Below are 14787 nucleotides of genomic sequence, written 5' to 3'. Positions count from 1 at the left end.
AAATAAATTTGGCGTATAGCTGATGCGTCTCCGGCGGTTTATAACAATGGAAGTATCATTTCGCATACTTCCTGCCAATTTTTATGGTTGAACTAGATATGTACTGTTAGATTTCTTTGAAATTTATTTAATTATAGGAATATTGTATTTATATCAAGAACTATTAAAAAATAAAGATGACAGCTGTTTGTTTTCGTATTTTCACACTGAAAGTTGTTTTTCTATGCGTTGTGTGTTGTTCATTTTGGGAATTTGGAGAAGATGGTCTTGGAAATAATACAAATAAAGAGAAAAAATTCAATTCTATAAAAATAGAAAGAGGAAAGGATTATTATAGTCATAATCATCGTTACCGTTACATTTATCCCCATGCGGGGTTGATTTCCCTGATTATATTTCTCCAAAAATCTTTATCTTGATATATTGTAGCAAACTTTAGACCTGCATAGGATGTGAGAAAAGTTACGATGCCCAGAAGTTGGGTATAACTTTGGGTAGCATAAAGGTTGACTAAAGGGGACGTTTAGTCTTGGAACTAAAAGAGAAATGAAGAATTTCAGGTTCAAGTATGGTCACTGTGCAAACCGGCACTTAATTGTTTTGAAGGACACAACGGCGAGCTTTTGGATGTGCGTCTATAAATCTAGCAGGGGATATTGAGATCCAAAAAATTGAGAATTGAAACGTACCAATTGAGATGGAAGTAGACAGAATTTGGTACTAAATGAAAAGGAAAAGTAAAGGTCGCCATCGTATCTTTTTTCGAGGGACAAGGAAACTCAATACTTTACATATGAGAAGATTGATTTAAGAAAGATACTAAAAAAATGCTAAACCTCCCTTTAAAACTAATATACATACATAGTCAAAAAAAAGAGAAACAAACTCACCTTAAATATTTAAGCTGGTAAAACTGGTAAAAATATTTGTATTAAAGATAATATTACAGTAGAGTGTAAAGACCAGCATGTGTGTGTCTGATTGACCTAAAGAAATGTTTGACAGAGTGAGATTTAAAGATGTAATCCATCTTCTGTATAAGGGAGAAGATTCCCTAAATATTATAAAAACTATCGAAAACATCTACAAAAACAACAAAATGGAAGTCACAATGGACACAAACACGTTAAAAAAATAAGTAAAGACGATCGGTCATCAAGCTTGCAGACGCCTCTCTTTTTCCTCTTTGTGTTTGATTGTCTTGGTTACAAAAGCAATGACCAGGTCGAAGTCTCTCTTGCTATCGATAGCTTTATCCATTAACTCGTGAGGCTCGCCTAGAGGGGATCCAAGACCTGCTGAGCATCATCCACTACTCTACACTCGGGACATTGATCGTCCGCGGTCTTCCCAATACGGTGGGTAAATTTCCTAAACGATCCATGTCCCGTCAAGAACTGTGTGAAGTAGTAGTTGACGCGCCGATGCCGGCATTCGTACCACCTTACCACATCCGAAATCAGGGATCTCGTCCAGGCCGCCTTCTCGACTTCGGCTGTCCATTCCCTGTGCTACGTCTGTATACTTCTCGTCCTTTCCTGTGGTCCTGAACCTATTGCCCCATTACCTCTTCGGTACATTCGGACTCTTTCTCCGGCCAGAATGTGCACCGGTACAGAACCAGCCACCACCTGTAAGGTAATGGTTGATACGGTTCTGTACACACCCTGATCAGAGGTTTTTTCTGAGCCCTAAGAAGCATGTCTTTGTACTTTGTCATTCGGAGGACCTCGTGCCACACTGGGGCTTCGTACTGGACAGGATTGATTGCAGCATCACCGTCCTTTTCTGAGATCCCGGACCCCCTATATTTGGCATCAGCTTATATACTCTCCAAACTCTCCTTGTTTACTTCTAGTACCCCGTTATATAATATATTCCATAGTAAGGGTCCCAGGACTGACCCCTGGGGTACTCCCGCAGTCATCTCTTTCTTTTTTTTTTCGATATGCATACGGTTCTATCAGATAGGTAGTCCTTTATTATGTTGGACATATATTCTAGGGCCCATTCGACGATTTTGTCTACTATAAGGCTCCAATTTGCTGAATTAAATGCATTTTTTATGTCGAACAGAACAAGGACCACCTATCTTTTCTTGCTTGTTTTTACCGCGTCCCTTATCCAGGTAGCGGCATCGATTATCGATCTACCTTTCCGAAACCCATACTGTTGATTTGATAACACTCTCATATCTTCCAACACGCCTTCCAGCCTCCTCTTGATAAGTCTTTTATAGAACTTACCAAGGCAGTCTAAGAGGCATATTGGCCGATAAGAGGATGCTGAATCGGGGGGTTTCCCAGGCTTTAGGAGTAGAACTTGGTTCGCTTCCTTTAAGTCCCTGGGAAACTTTTGTTTCTGCAGTAGGTCGTTACATATTCTTATGATCAAACCTGGTTTCTCAATTGCTACTACCTTAATTGCCTCTGGTGGCAGCCCGTCGTGGCCGGGAGCTTTCTCCGTCCTCATTTCCTGATCAGCGGTTCGTATTTCCTCTTCTGTGAACTCCTCTACCATTGTTGGAAAGATTTTGGGGATACCTGTGTATGCCTTTTATGGCGCTATGTGCCTCTTCTCTGTTACGCCAGGGTCCAAACCCGTTATTGTGAAATGGTTTTCCTTTTTACGTATGGCTATGTTCATACCAGACATCCTCGTATCCATTTCTTTTTTCAATTTTTCCGCGGCTCCATTCCCTTTTAATTTTACGAGGATGTCTCCCCCTTCGGTTTTTTTAGTCTGTCCACTTTTATTCCTATCTTCCCGATATCTATCTTTTGATTCATTTCTTTTAACACTTCCGTATACTTTTTTTTAAACATACAATAGCACAATTTTTAAGTCCCTTTCCTTGTAAAAATGAATTAATACAGAGAGATGGACTATCATGTCTTCTATTTAACCTCCAAGATTCTCAGATTAATACGAATGGTACAATCTTTGACTGGCCAAATCGATTTTCTCTGAAAAAAAGAATTAGATTTGGGGGTTTTAGGATTTAGGAGGAGGAGATAATTGCTTTAGTCCAATAGCTTACCTCTTCAACTTTGTATAGTCACACCAGAAAAACCAAAATGTATTTCTTTATTAAGGGTTCAATAAAACACAAATTATTTTTAAAAGTATATTAATAACAGTATAACTTCATATTTCCTAGCAATTTTATGGACAATCTTCAGGACGAACACATCTTCCACTCTTAGTATCCCTTATGTACCCTATATCACATACTGATTCTGGAATACATACGTCAATACAAGCTTTACCACAGGCTAGAAGACGTCGCATTTGACAGGTGGGACGAGGGCAGCAAGGCCTGCATCCTTCATGTTCATGTGAAGGCGTAGACGCTCCTACAAATGGAGAATAAACATTAAAAAACAACCCAACACAATAAAAACAGAATGTACAGAATTATAAGTTCACCAGTTTAGATGAGTCTGATAGTAGGAATGCATCTTAAAGTCTTCTAACCTGATTCGTGTTCTGTAGTAAATTTAAATCTCTTAACTGATATATTCCAGATGTTTTGTAGGCACCGGAATTGCCTTTCACTATTTGTCTTGTCAGGTGTCTAATATACATCCATTGTATGTATGACATCCAATTTTTACTAAACACCAAGCAAAAGTGTAAGTTTCACGTAAAATTAAATTTTTTTGGCAGATCTGGTTTTTATTTCTAAACAAGAATTTTCAAAGTATTTGTCAAAATCACTAAACATTGCTCAGAGCTATTATTTCGAAATCACTCTTCTCTAGCAAGTGTAAGAATTTGATCTGCATTTATATCTCGCAGCTTCATCTCACGAATAATGCTTTGACTTGGGCTTCTTCTTCTGTCTATCCTACTCAGTAAAATCTATAGACTATATAGAAGTGGAAGAAAACCTTAAAAATTAGAGGTGCAAAACTGTAAAAGAATAGGAGGGAATGGTTAACCCTTTATCGGGAATTGTAACCATATGGTTGCACTGATTTCAAAGTACACTGCAGCACGTTCCTTGCCTTTTACATACGACTGAACAATGTTACCGAGTGGTTACATTGTGTGTCGAAGAGGGGGTAACAGTCGTGAAACACAGAGTTGAAAATAACTACTCGTTTCATGAATTTGTTTTGGCGCATGGTACAATGAATACACAAGGTATGATATTGCGCATGACATTTGACAGCTGGCCCAGGAGTGTGACGTAGTTAAGATCGCCTGAACCACCTCGAACCCATTATTACAGCTTAACGTACACATTAATTTTGAAATTATGGTTAAAAAGTGATCTAATTTTTTTTTAAATGTTTTGTTTTGGTTATAGTTGAATAAAAAATATATTTTCAGTAGCGTAAAACCTTTACTTCTCCTAGAGATTCAGGCAAAATATTTATTTTTGTTTTCATACATATACTAATAATATAAGTACTCTTTTTGTATGCAAATCCCTTGAAATTTAAAAATTTTCTGCAGAGGAAATACTGTGAATAGGTAAATAGTAGTAGATTTGCTTATTCTGATTCACTGTCACTCACTTCCAAGCAGTTTTACTAAAATAAAAACAAAATAGAGTACAATAGAGAAAAATCTGTTTTAGAATTCAATACGGTATTTTAGATGAGTTATAATGAAATTTAGTAAAATAAAAAATATACACTATATATACTATAACCTACTAATAATATAAAAATATATACTATAACCTACCGATTATTATATGCAAAATTTACTTATCAAACAATATAATAATATGAAAATAAGACACAAATTAGTTCAAACGCAAAACACAATAAATATCGACTTCAGACGACTTTACACCGGCAAGACAGAAAGCTTGTATAAAAACAAAAGTTCAACAATAATATCGGTTATCAATGGTGACTATTGCAAATTGCAAGTTATGAGATAATAAATATATTTTAAAGTATCTCAATACTGACTGAGTCATCTATTTTATAATAGAAAAATAATTTAGATATATGCTTATATATGTGTCTTTATACAAATGGTGTTTAGTTACTATTTATTTATACTGTATAGTATTTTTTTGTAAAACTGAAAGTTTTTATTTGCCATTGTATATCTGGTTTTGTACCTTTTTCAAAGTACGCTGTGCAATTGCTTGTTGCAATAGTGACAATGAAGATAAAATCTTTAGGTTTCATACATTTTCTAAAGATAGCGTGACCAGAAAACTGTGGATTATATCTTGTTGTAGATAGGATAATTTTAATTGTAATACTGCAAGAATTTGTTATACACATTTTAAAACTGAAGATTACCAAAGAAATCTACAACAGGAACTTTTAAATTACGTTTCTAAAAAGGGTCTAAAACTCAAACCTGAGGCAGTACCTAGCCTTTATTTGCCTAAATCAACATCGGCTACCCTTTTAACCAACCAAAAGAAACGCGTACAAGGAGGCGAACACAGAGAGTCCAAAAAGTATGTTGAGCAGCTTCTTACTACTTCTAGGTCAACGACGTAAGTCTAAATCTTTATTTTTATTAATTGTTAGTCATGAAACCTTAAATGGTTTTTTCATATCGATTTGTTAAGTAAGAAACTAGCCTCAGCCTGCTATGCAATTTGCAATAAGAACTGTTTCGGAGGAAATCAATTTAGCATCTTCCAAAATAACATATTTTTCTTTGTTAAATCATGTTATCATTATTAAAATATACAATGTTATCATTATTATAAACAATACCAAGATAATTTTATGTGTGAATATTACAAAAATGTCATTTTAAATGTTGTGCAATATTGTGTGCCCTCACTACACTCATGTTCGATGGCCAGCTAGCTCATTCGATATAAATAAAGTTGACTTTGTCATTATTTATTTTGATTTTGTGTTTAGTTCAGTAGGTATATATACGTACAAATTTTGTGTACCTCCATTACCACTTTTCTGTATCTTTTTAAACATCTGAAATATCGAACTCGTGTAATAAAAGATAATTAAAACTTGTCTTATAAAGGATATATATGTTTTATAAAGGATAAATATTATAATAACATAATTTTATCATCTCTTTATAATTACTATAATTAAATTAGCCAAATTATATAAAAAAAACTTAAAATTAAAAGTCTTTCCTATTCAACTACATTCAAATGTTGCGGGAATAAGCGATCTTGACTACGTCATGCGCGAAAGCGAACTGATTTTGGAACATTATGTATCATACCTTGTGTATTCATTGTACCATGGTTTTGGCGGTCACAGGTGACGTTTGAGGTTATGGTAAACACAGATTGCAGAAAGTGTTGTTTTAGGTAAGTTTATTTACGATTTGAAAGATTTTATTATTCAAACCTATTCCAGACCTACTATTCAATGTTTCTACCATTATGTACATACTGAAAATCAAATGTATCCATCTGGTTACTTTGCCCCATAACGATTTTTTAATTTTCAGTAAATATGGATATGGAAAATTTGTTGACAGAAATACCAACTCGCTCTTTTTACGGAAAAAATATGTGTAGATTATCGCCAGTAGATCCTACCATATCTGATACTTCTGATGACGAAGATCCTGTTTTGAAATCTATACAGAAACCGGTATCACTTCAGTTGTCAGGTAAAATAGGTTTTTATATCGTTGTCGAATACAATCTGATAAAATATCTTTTACTGATGACAGTGATTCTGATCGTAGCATATTAGAACACGATGAACACATTCAAGAATATAACATTGCTGATGTGGAACCTACCCCAGGCAGCTCGAGCGAACCGCCATTCAAAAAAAAGAAAAAGTCCAAACCTACATATAATTGGTTGAAAGAAGATATAAAAGCTGTAGAAAATAGAGAAAGTTTCATTGTAAATGCTAATGAAGAAATATTATCCCCACTCGAATATTTCACGAAATTTTTTTCATTTGATGTTATTCATAAAATAGTAGAACAAATAAATCTTTACAGTACTCAAGAGAGGGGAGCCAGCATTAACACTAATCATAAAGAAATGACAGACTTTATTTCTACTCTTCTTCTAATGGGAATAATAAAACTACCGGCATATGAAGACTATTGGGCAGCTGGTACTAGAGTTGAACAAATTGCTAGTTTTATGCCGGTAAAAAGATTCAAATTACTTAGACGTTATATCCATTTCATTGACAACAGCCTTGTTACACCGGCTACCAAAGACAGATTTGTCAAGATACGACCTCTTATTGAGGACATTCGTCAGAATTGTCGGAAATTTCATCTTAAAAATGACTACTCTATTGATGAAACGATGGTGGCGTATAAAGGAACACGTGGAGGTAACTTACGGCAATACATAAAAAACAAACCCCACAAATGAGGTTATAAATTTTTCGTAATTGCTGGAGTCTCTGGATGTATACTAGATTTTATACCTTACCAAGGTTCGACTACTTTTCCCGAACTAAAAGGAACTCGCAATGAACTAACAGAAAAAGAGGATTCATTGGGTGTTGGAGCCAGTATCGTTATTTGCCTATGCAAGTCTCTCCATGAGCCTCATAACAGCATAGTATATTTTGATAACTGTTTTTCTAGCCTTGCTCTTTTTTCTTATTTGAAAAATTCAATGAAAATCTTAAGTTTAGGCACTTTACGATACGAGCTGATAGAATTGGAGGTTGCCCAAGTGACAGTGACAAGATTTTGAAAAGCAAGGAAGGGGAACGTATGACTATAAGGCTGACAAAGAGAATGGTGTCATCGTTATCAAATGGGTTGACAATAAATGTGTGTTACTTGGTGGCACAGCCTATGAGTTCGAACCAACGAGTTCAGTAAAAAGGTACTGCAAAACTGCTAAAATGAAAATCGATATTGTATGTCCATCTGTAATAACAAACTACAGTAAGCACATGGGTGGGGTAGATAAAGCCAATGCGCTAATGGGTCTTTACAAAACGCCGTGTAAAGCTAAGCGGTGGTATTATTCAATATTTGCCTATCTTCAGGATATCTTCTTCTTCTTCTTCATGTGCCTTGTCCGTTCCGAACGTTGGCAATCAACATGGCTATTCTGACTTTGTTTGCGGCAGATCTGAATAGTTCAGCAGATGACAATCCGAACCATTGCCGCAAGTTTTGGAGCCACGAGTGTCTTCTCCTCCCTGGACCCCTTCTGCTGTCTATTTTCCCTTGGACGATCAGTTGTAGTACTCTATATTTATTATGTCTCATAACGTGACTCAAGTATTCCAACTTTCTTTTCTTTATACTTATTCCTACCTCTCTCTCTTTACCTATCCGGCGTAGTACCTCTTCGTTGGTCACGTGCTCAGTCCAGGATATACGTAATATACGTCGGTGAGCCCACATTTCGAAGGCCTCTACTTTTTTCATCAATGTTGCGGTCATTGTCCACGCCTCCATTCCATATAACAAAACCGGGAATACATAACATTTCAGAAGTCGAATTTTCAGAGGTAGGGTGAGGCTTTTAGAGGTGAAAATTTGCTTCATGCTAGTGAACGATGCTCTTGCAAAAAAAAAGAGCTTGCATCCTCATTAGCTAATACCGGGAAAGAATGTCGACGTGGTAGACCTAGCTCTTTGAATGTGGTTTCAATAGAAAAAATTAAATATCCAGTTGCTAGCACTAGGTGCTAGACCAGATCATACGACAAGAAAAGATTGTGTTGGCCATTGGCCTGTCCACGCAACGAAAAGGAGGTGTAGGTACTGTCAAAAGGGTACAAGTCGATTTCAGTGTGAAAAATGTAATGCTAGATACTTTATCACAGATAAAAAATTGTTTTGTGTCCTTTCATAAGTAAGTGAGTTATGTCTTAAAACATAATTATGAATGGTCAATGTGACCATATGGTTTATTATATTATCAAACTTTTTTATTTGCAATATATTTGTTATAAATCAAATGTTTTTACGTTATTTTGTCCCTTTTAACACCCCAGTCAAATTTTCAAATTTGTCATTTAAGATACGCCTTTGCCCGACAAAGGGTTAATGATGATGAAACCCCTCAACCTCGTTTGGGACTACCACTGATCCTCTCAGGGACTGAGGGATGATATACATTAGGTAGGGATGTTTCAAAATTTGATGAGCTTTTTTGAAACTATTTTAGTAATGTAAAAACTAGTTTGACTCCTTGCTATAAAAACGCACTGCAGATAATTAAATGATTTCATAGTTTCGTTCGCAGGTTGACTTCACCAAATGAGGGAGTGAGGCTCATGAACTTTTGTAAGAGCAATAATTTACGAATTGATTTAAAATCTCGGTGCTAAACGTGTCATAATTGGTATTATTTATCTAAATATTATCTTTTTTTGGCATACTATTAATCCATTTAGACATTCTCATTTCTATATCGTTCATTCGACATTCTCCTTTCTTTTTAACTTCCCAACACTCAGCAATGGTATGCGGAAATATCGAACTGTTGAAAATAACGAGGAACAGGAGGTACATATGTTGCACAAATGTTATAAAAATTCGTCAGGAATAAAAACAATTATAAAACGAAGGTAAAAGATAACCTTTTGGTAAAGGCGACAAGAGGCTTCCACCAAATCAAAGCAAAGAATGGAAATTCATTATTTTTATAGTCTCATCGGAAAAAAACCAAATTTATTGCTTTAATTGAGGATTTAATAAAAAAACAAATTATTGTATATAAGTAACATTGTATTTCCAAGCATTTTTAAGGACAATCTTTAGGACGTACACATCTCCCACTCTTAGTATCCCTTATATACCCATCATCACATACATATTCTGGAATACATACGGCTGCACAGAATATATCACACGGTGGAGGATGTCTCACTTCACAGGTGGGACCATTGCAACAAGATTTGCATCGTTCATGTTCATGTGTAGGCGTAGACGCTCCTACAAATGGAGAAATAAAGTTTAACAAAACGTAGAGTATTACCCTCTTTCGTCAACAATAATATGTTTTATAGATTTTAAAGAGCACAAAAGTAAAAAAAAATTGAAAACGAAATGTGAAGAACTAGAACCGCAAAATCAGTGGCGCACCCTTGGGGGTTAACCCCCATCCCAGGGCATATAAAGTAAAAAATATATAAAGAATAGTAGGAAAATGTAACTTGTCTTTCAGACACAATACAAAAAATGCAAAACGCTAATTTACTAATTAAATTACCACTTTACATATTTAGAGTACAATAATTATTGTATAAGTACACAATAATTAATAATTATTATTGTGTGCTTTATATTTTCAGAAAAAAATTTAGACCTTCGTGTTTAGCTTTTGAATCCGCAGACAAAATGAAAGAATCATTAGAACAGTTAAGACAAAACACAGATGAAATTTTGCCAATATTTTTGGGCAAGTATCAGCTCTTTAAGTCAGCTCTTAGTAAGATCCGAATTGAAATAACAAGATCCAAATTCATCAAAATGAGAAAGCTCTTAAGCAACCGCCACCTAAGCGTTAACCTCCGATAGCGCGCCACGAAATGCTACGTACTCTCTACGCTACTTTACGGAGTTGAAGGGTGGACGTTAACAGCAGCAACTATAAAGAAGTTAGCGGCTCTAGAAATGTGGCTGTATCGATGCATACTGAGAATACCTTGGACAGACAGAGTGACCAACACAGTGGTATTAAGACGAATGGATAAAGAGGTGGAATTGTTAAAAGGAGGAAAGCGTAATACCTGGGCCATGTGTTCCGTAATGATAAGTACAGTCCGCTACAGCTTATCGTGGAAGGCAAGATTGAAGGTAGAAGAGGTTTGGGCAGAAAGAAGAAGTCCTGGCTGAGAAACTTGAGAGAATGGTTTCAAATACCAGAAGCTGCGAACATAATACATGCGGCACAAAACAGAGAAACCTATCGTTTGATGGTGGCCAACCTTTGGTACAAGACGGCACATAAAGAAGAAGAAGATCAGCTCTTTGCAATGAATTTGGTATTAACGTGTCTCTTTCAAGGATAGTAATATATCAAACACAGAGAAATAATGTACCAGCATCCACGTCAGAAAAATATTACAGATCTGTTTTTATCTCCTTTTTTGATGAAATTATACAATTAGTAAATAATAGGTTTGTGACACACAAAGAGATTTTATAATCATTCCAGAACTTACCAAGTGTACAGTATGATCAGACGATAGACAAATCGTTTGTCTTAAGTTAGTAGATTTCTATGGACTTAAACACAAACATAAAAGGAGATTTTTCAACAAACAATTTTTAAAAGATTTGAAACTTAAACCGATACCAAAAAATGGCGCTTGAAGCTCTTGATATAATATTTTTGCAAAATTCTTGTTAATATTTTTAATATTAACAAGAATTTTTTGCTAATAATGGCCACCTTTTCTGTAACGACCTGTACATGTGAAAGGTAATTATCATCGCTGAGAGTACTAAAGTCTTATTTAAGAAATTATATTAGCGAAGAGAGACTAAATGGTTTAGCTTTAATGTTTATCCATTAGAACATAGATAAAAAATAGTTAATAAACCATATGGATTTAAAGCAACCGTTTGGACGTTTTATTATAAATTTTCATATTATAATTTTCATTATATTTAGATATAGATACCTAATATTAGGCTCATGATAAGAGTAGACAGAACGAGTCTGTTGCGAGTGGCATGTGCCTACAGGACTGTAGTCTATCTCGGGTTGTATTCCTCTGCATGCGTTAGCAGTAGAAAAGAGGCATTTCTATGAAGAGAGCATTTGACAACAGCCACAAAAAAAGAAGAAAGGAAAAGATGGCAAGAAGAGTGGAACAACAAGGAAAATGTTGCCCAGAGGAGCATGATGCTGATTCCGAGCCAAAGGAACTCGGCAGATTGTCTGTTTTAGGGCGTATCTTCATAGGTTCAGAAAGACAGATACAGATTTATAGATATAACGTCATAAGTGTTGCAATAACGGCCTAGATTAAATTGTATTGTAAGCTCATAGTTCAAAGTTTGTTAGTATGATAGAAGCATTAACCTCTGCTGAGGTATACCTACATTATTTGTGAAATTATAAATTTTGGATTTGAGCTCATTTGAGCGCAGTCTATTGTAGAAAGTTACCTAATTAACATCTGTAATGTAATTATCAGTAGCTGTCAATAAAACTATAATTTTTACTCCACGACTTCAACATTTTATTGTATTACCATCGTCGATCGAGAAGAATCGGACAAAGCGGCATTAGAAAACAATTCCTTATAACTACATCGAATCTGTCCAAAATGCCTATTCTGCGAATATTCTGACAGTGTTAGTCACACAATGCTGGAGTGTAATAGATGTACAGTGGAGGTATATATAGGTATGAACCCTGTGACTGTGAAAGAGAAGATCGTGAAGATGACGGGAAGTAAGGAGGGATGGAATAGTGTTCACAATGTCATCCGAACAGTAATTAAAAATAAAGACGAAGAAGAGAAACACCAACCCGACTAACGACAGTCAAATGCGCACAAGTAGGAGAGGGTGGTTTTAATTAAGAGGCAGGATAACTGAATCTTTGGCACTGCTATCTTAAGTACTTTGAATTAAACTAAAGTTTTAAGGACTAAAAATGGAGGTAGCATAAAAAAAATTCGGTGCCCAACCTAACCCCCCACGAAAATTCTGGGTGCGCCACTGGTGACACATTTATTTTAATCTGAAAAAATCTTGTTGATGAATGTCTGACGTTACGTCACGCACTTTTCGTCTTAAAGTCGTGAAACAATTTGTTTCCTTCTTTTTCACTTTTTTCTTAGTTATTTCTAACTTTTTAAGATTCTTTTAGCTGAAAATCGATGATCTTCGCCAATGTCGAATGTTTCTTCTTTGGCACTTATTATTTTTCTTCATATCAATTTTGTCGCTCCTGTTTTCTTATAACACTTTAATTTCTTTCAAAATTGTTTAACTTTTGCTAACTTAAGTTTCTCGTATTTTCTTAACTTTTTCTTATTTTTATAGCGTCACCGGAAAAAAATTTGTTTCTTTAATTAAGGATTCAATAAAAAAAATTATTTTAATAGTCTATTAATATAAGTAACGTTGTATTTCCAAGCATCTTCCACTCTTTGTATCCCTTAAGCTTAGTCCACACACCTTGCGCGATTTTGGTTTAAGCAACGTGTCTCAGCATGTCTCAGTAGACATGTCTCTAGACCAAACTCCGTTGCGAGACCAAAAATCGCATGTCTAAAGTCTTCCAATTGGGATGGGAGACTTGACTCAATGTTGAGACGTTGCGCAACAAGTTCATAGTGAGTGCCTCGCGTCTATAGACGAGACATGCCCTACTCCAGATTATTTTCCCTCCATCCAACCATCTGATTCAATTCTTTAAAATGAGAAGACGTCAGCCGGGTGAAATTACGAAAGCCTATAGCGTCTTCCAATTTTAATTGATTTAGTAGTTCAGTTCCGAACCAAGGTCCTTCTGCGAACACTTCGCGCGTCCACCAATGTTAACGTTTTCGCATTTTTTACTACAAATTATTACCAAACAGGCAGTCATTCCGCACAAACCAATGTCCGCCATGGCTGTTGGCGAAGATGAGACTCAAAAATTAACATCACAGTGTGGACGCTAGACGAGACAAATATCGGTGTTTCTAGACCATGTCTATGTATTAAGTTTAAACCGTTGCGCAACATGGTCTACAAGTGAGTACGAGGCTTTTATATACCCATTATCACATACAGATGGTGACAACACATCGGTTGCAATAAAGCTCGCATCCTTCATGTTCATGTGACGGCGTAGAAGCTCCTACAAATGGAGGAATAATGTTTAAAAACAGAAGGTACGGAATTACCCTCTTCCGTCAACAATAATATATTCTATAGTACATGCAAAAGCCTAAGCTATACTTCAAAGAGATTGAACAGCGACGATTATGAAATCTCTAGGAAGTAGTGTTGATTAGTGAGAGAAAGTTACGATGTATGTATGAATGTCAAGATAAATGTAAATATAGAAGGAAAACGTACCCAATCCAAACTTTCACAGCATTGAAAACAGCAACAAAAATAATGGGACTATTAAGCGTTAAGTACATTTCATATTGCCTGGACCTCTTCTTTCTTTTATCTTACCCATTAAAATCTATAGACTAAGTGAAAGAAAACCTTAAAGATTCGAAGTGAAAAACTGGAAAACCAAGTAAAAGAAATAGGAAGGAATGGAAATTGATCTGGGGACACAATCCAAGACCTACAACAGATTGTAGACATAAGGTTGATGATGACCAAACCCCTTAACCGACATCTCATAATTTTGCCTCACTATTAATCCTTCTAAGGATTCCAATTTCTATATCATTCTTCGGTATTATCCTGCGTAACACTCTCCCAGCAGTGGTATATTGAAATGTTAAGCAGTTGAAGATAAAGAGTAACAGAAAGTACTTGTGTTGCATAAATGTTACAAAAATTCGTCAGGAATAAAAAAAATTAGAAAACATAAGCAAAAGATATCACTTTGGTAAAGGAACATACATTGATCAGAAATATAAAAGTAGCAATTATTAAAACAGCAAATGAAAACTTAAAACCAAAGAAAAGAAAACATAAAGACTGGATGACTGAAGAAATACTACTATTAATGAATGAAAGAAAATCATTCAAAACAAAAAATCTAATTAAATATAATGAAACTAATCGATTAATTAAAAAGAGAATAAAAGAAGCTAAGGAGAGAATGTTACATGAGCAGTGCCAAGAACTAGAAGAAATTGAGAAAAAATATGACTTTTTTAACATGCATAAAAGAATTAAAGAATTAACAGGAATGAGAAAAACACTTCAAAATAATGGAAATTAATTATTTTTATAGTC

At 35.2% G+C, this 14787-nt stretch overlaps 1 long non-coding RNA gene across 1 annotated transcript; it reads right to left on the bottom strand.

Annotated features, from left to right (window-relative positions):
* Window positions 1–3113: 3113 nt before the first annotated feature.
* Window positions 3114–5797, bottom strand: LOC140450015 (uncharacterized). Its single transcript, XR_011951935.1, has 2 exons — window positions 4699–5797; window positions 3114–3356 (listed from the first exon to the last, which is right to left on the bottom strand). It is a non-coding gene; the product is annotated as an uncharacterized lncRNA (long non-coding RNA).
* Between the last annotated feature and the right edge of the window lie 8990 nt (window positions 5798–14787).

This window comes from Diabrotica undecimpunctata, chromosome 9 (genome assembly GCF_040954645.1).
Source record: "Diabrotica undecimpunctata isolate CICGRU chromosome 9, icDiaUnde3, whole genome shotgun sequence".
NCBI lineage: Eukaryota > Metazoa > Arthropoda > Insecta > Coleoptera > Chrysomelidae > Diabrotica > Diabrotica undecimpunctata.
Note: the sequence above shows the minus strand (reverse complement) of the source record. Positions and strands in the feature narration are given on the sequence as shown.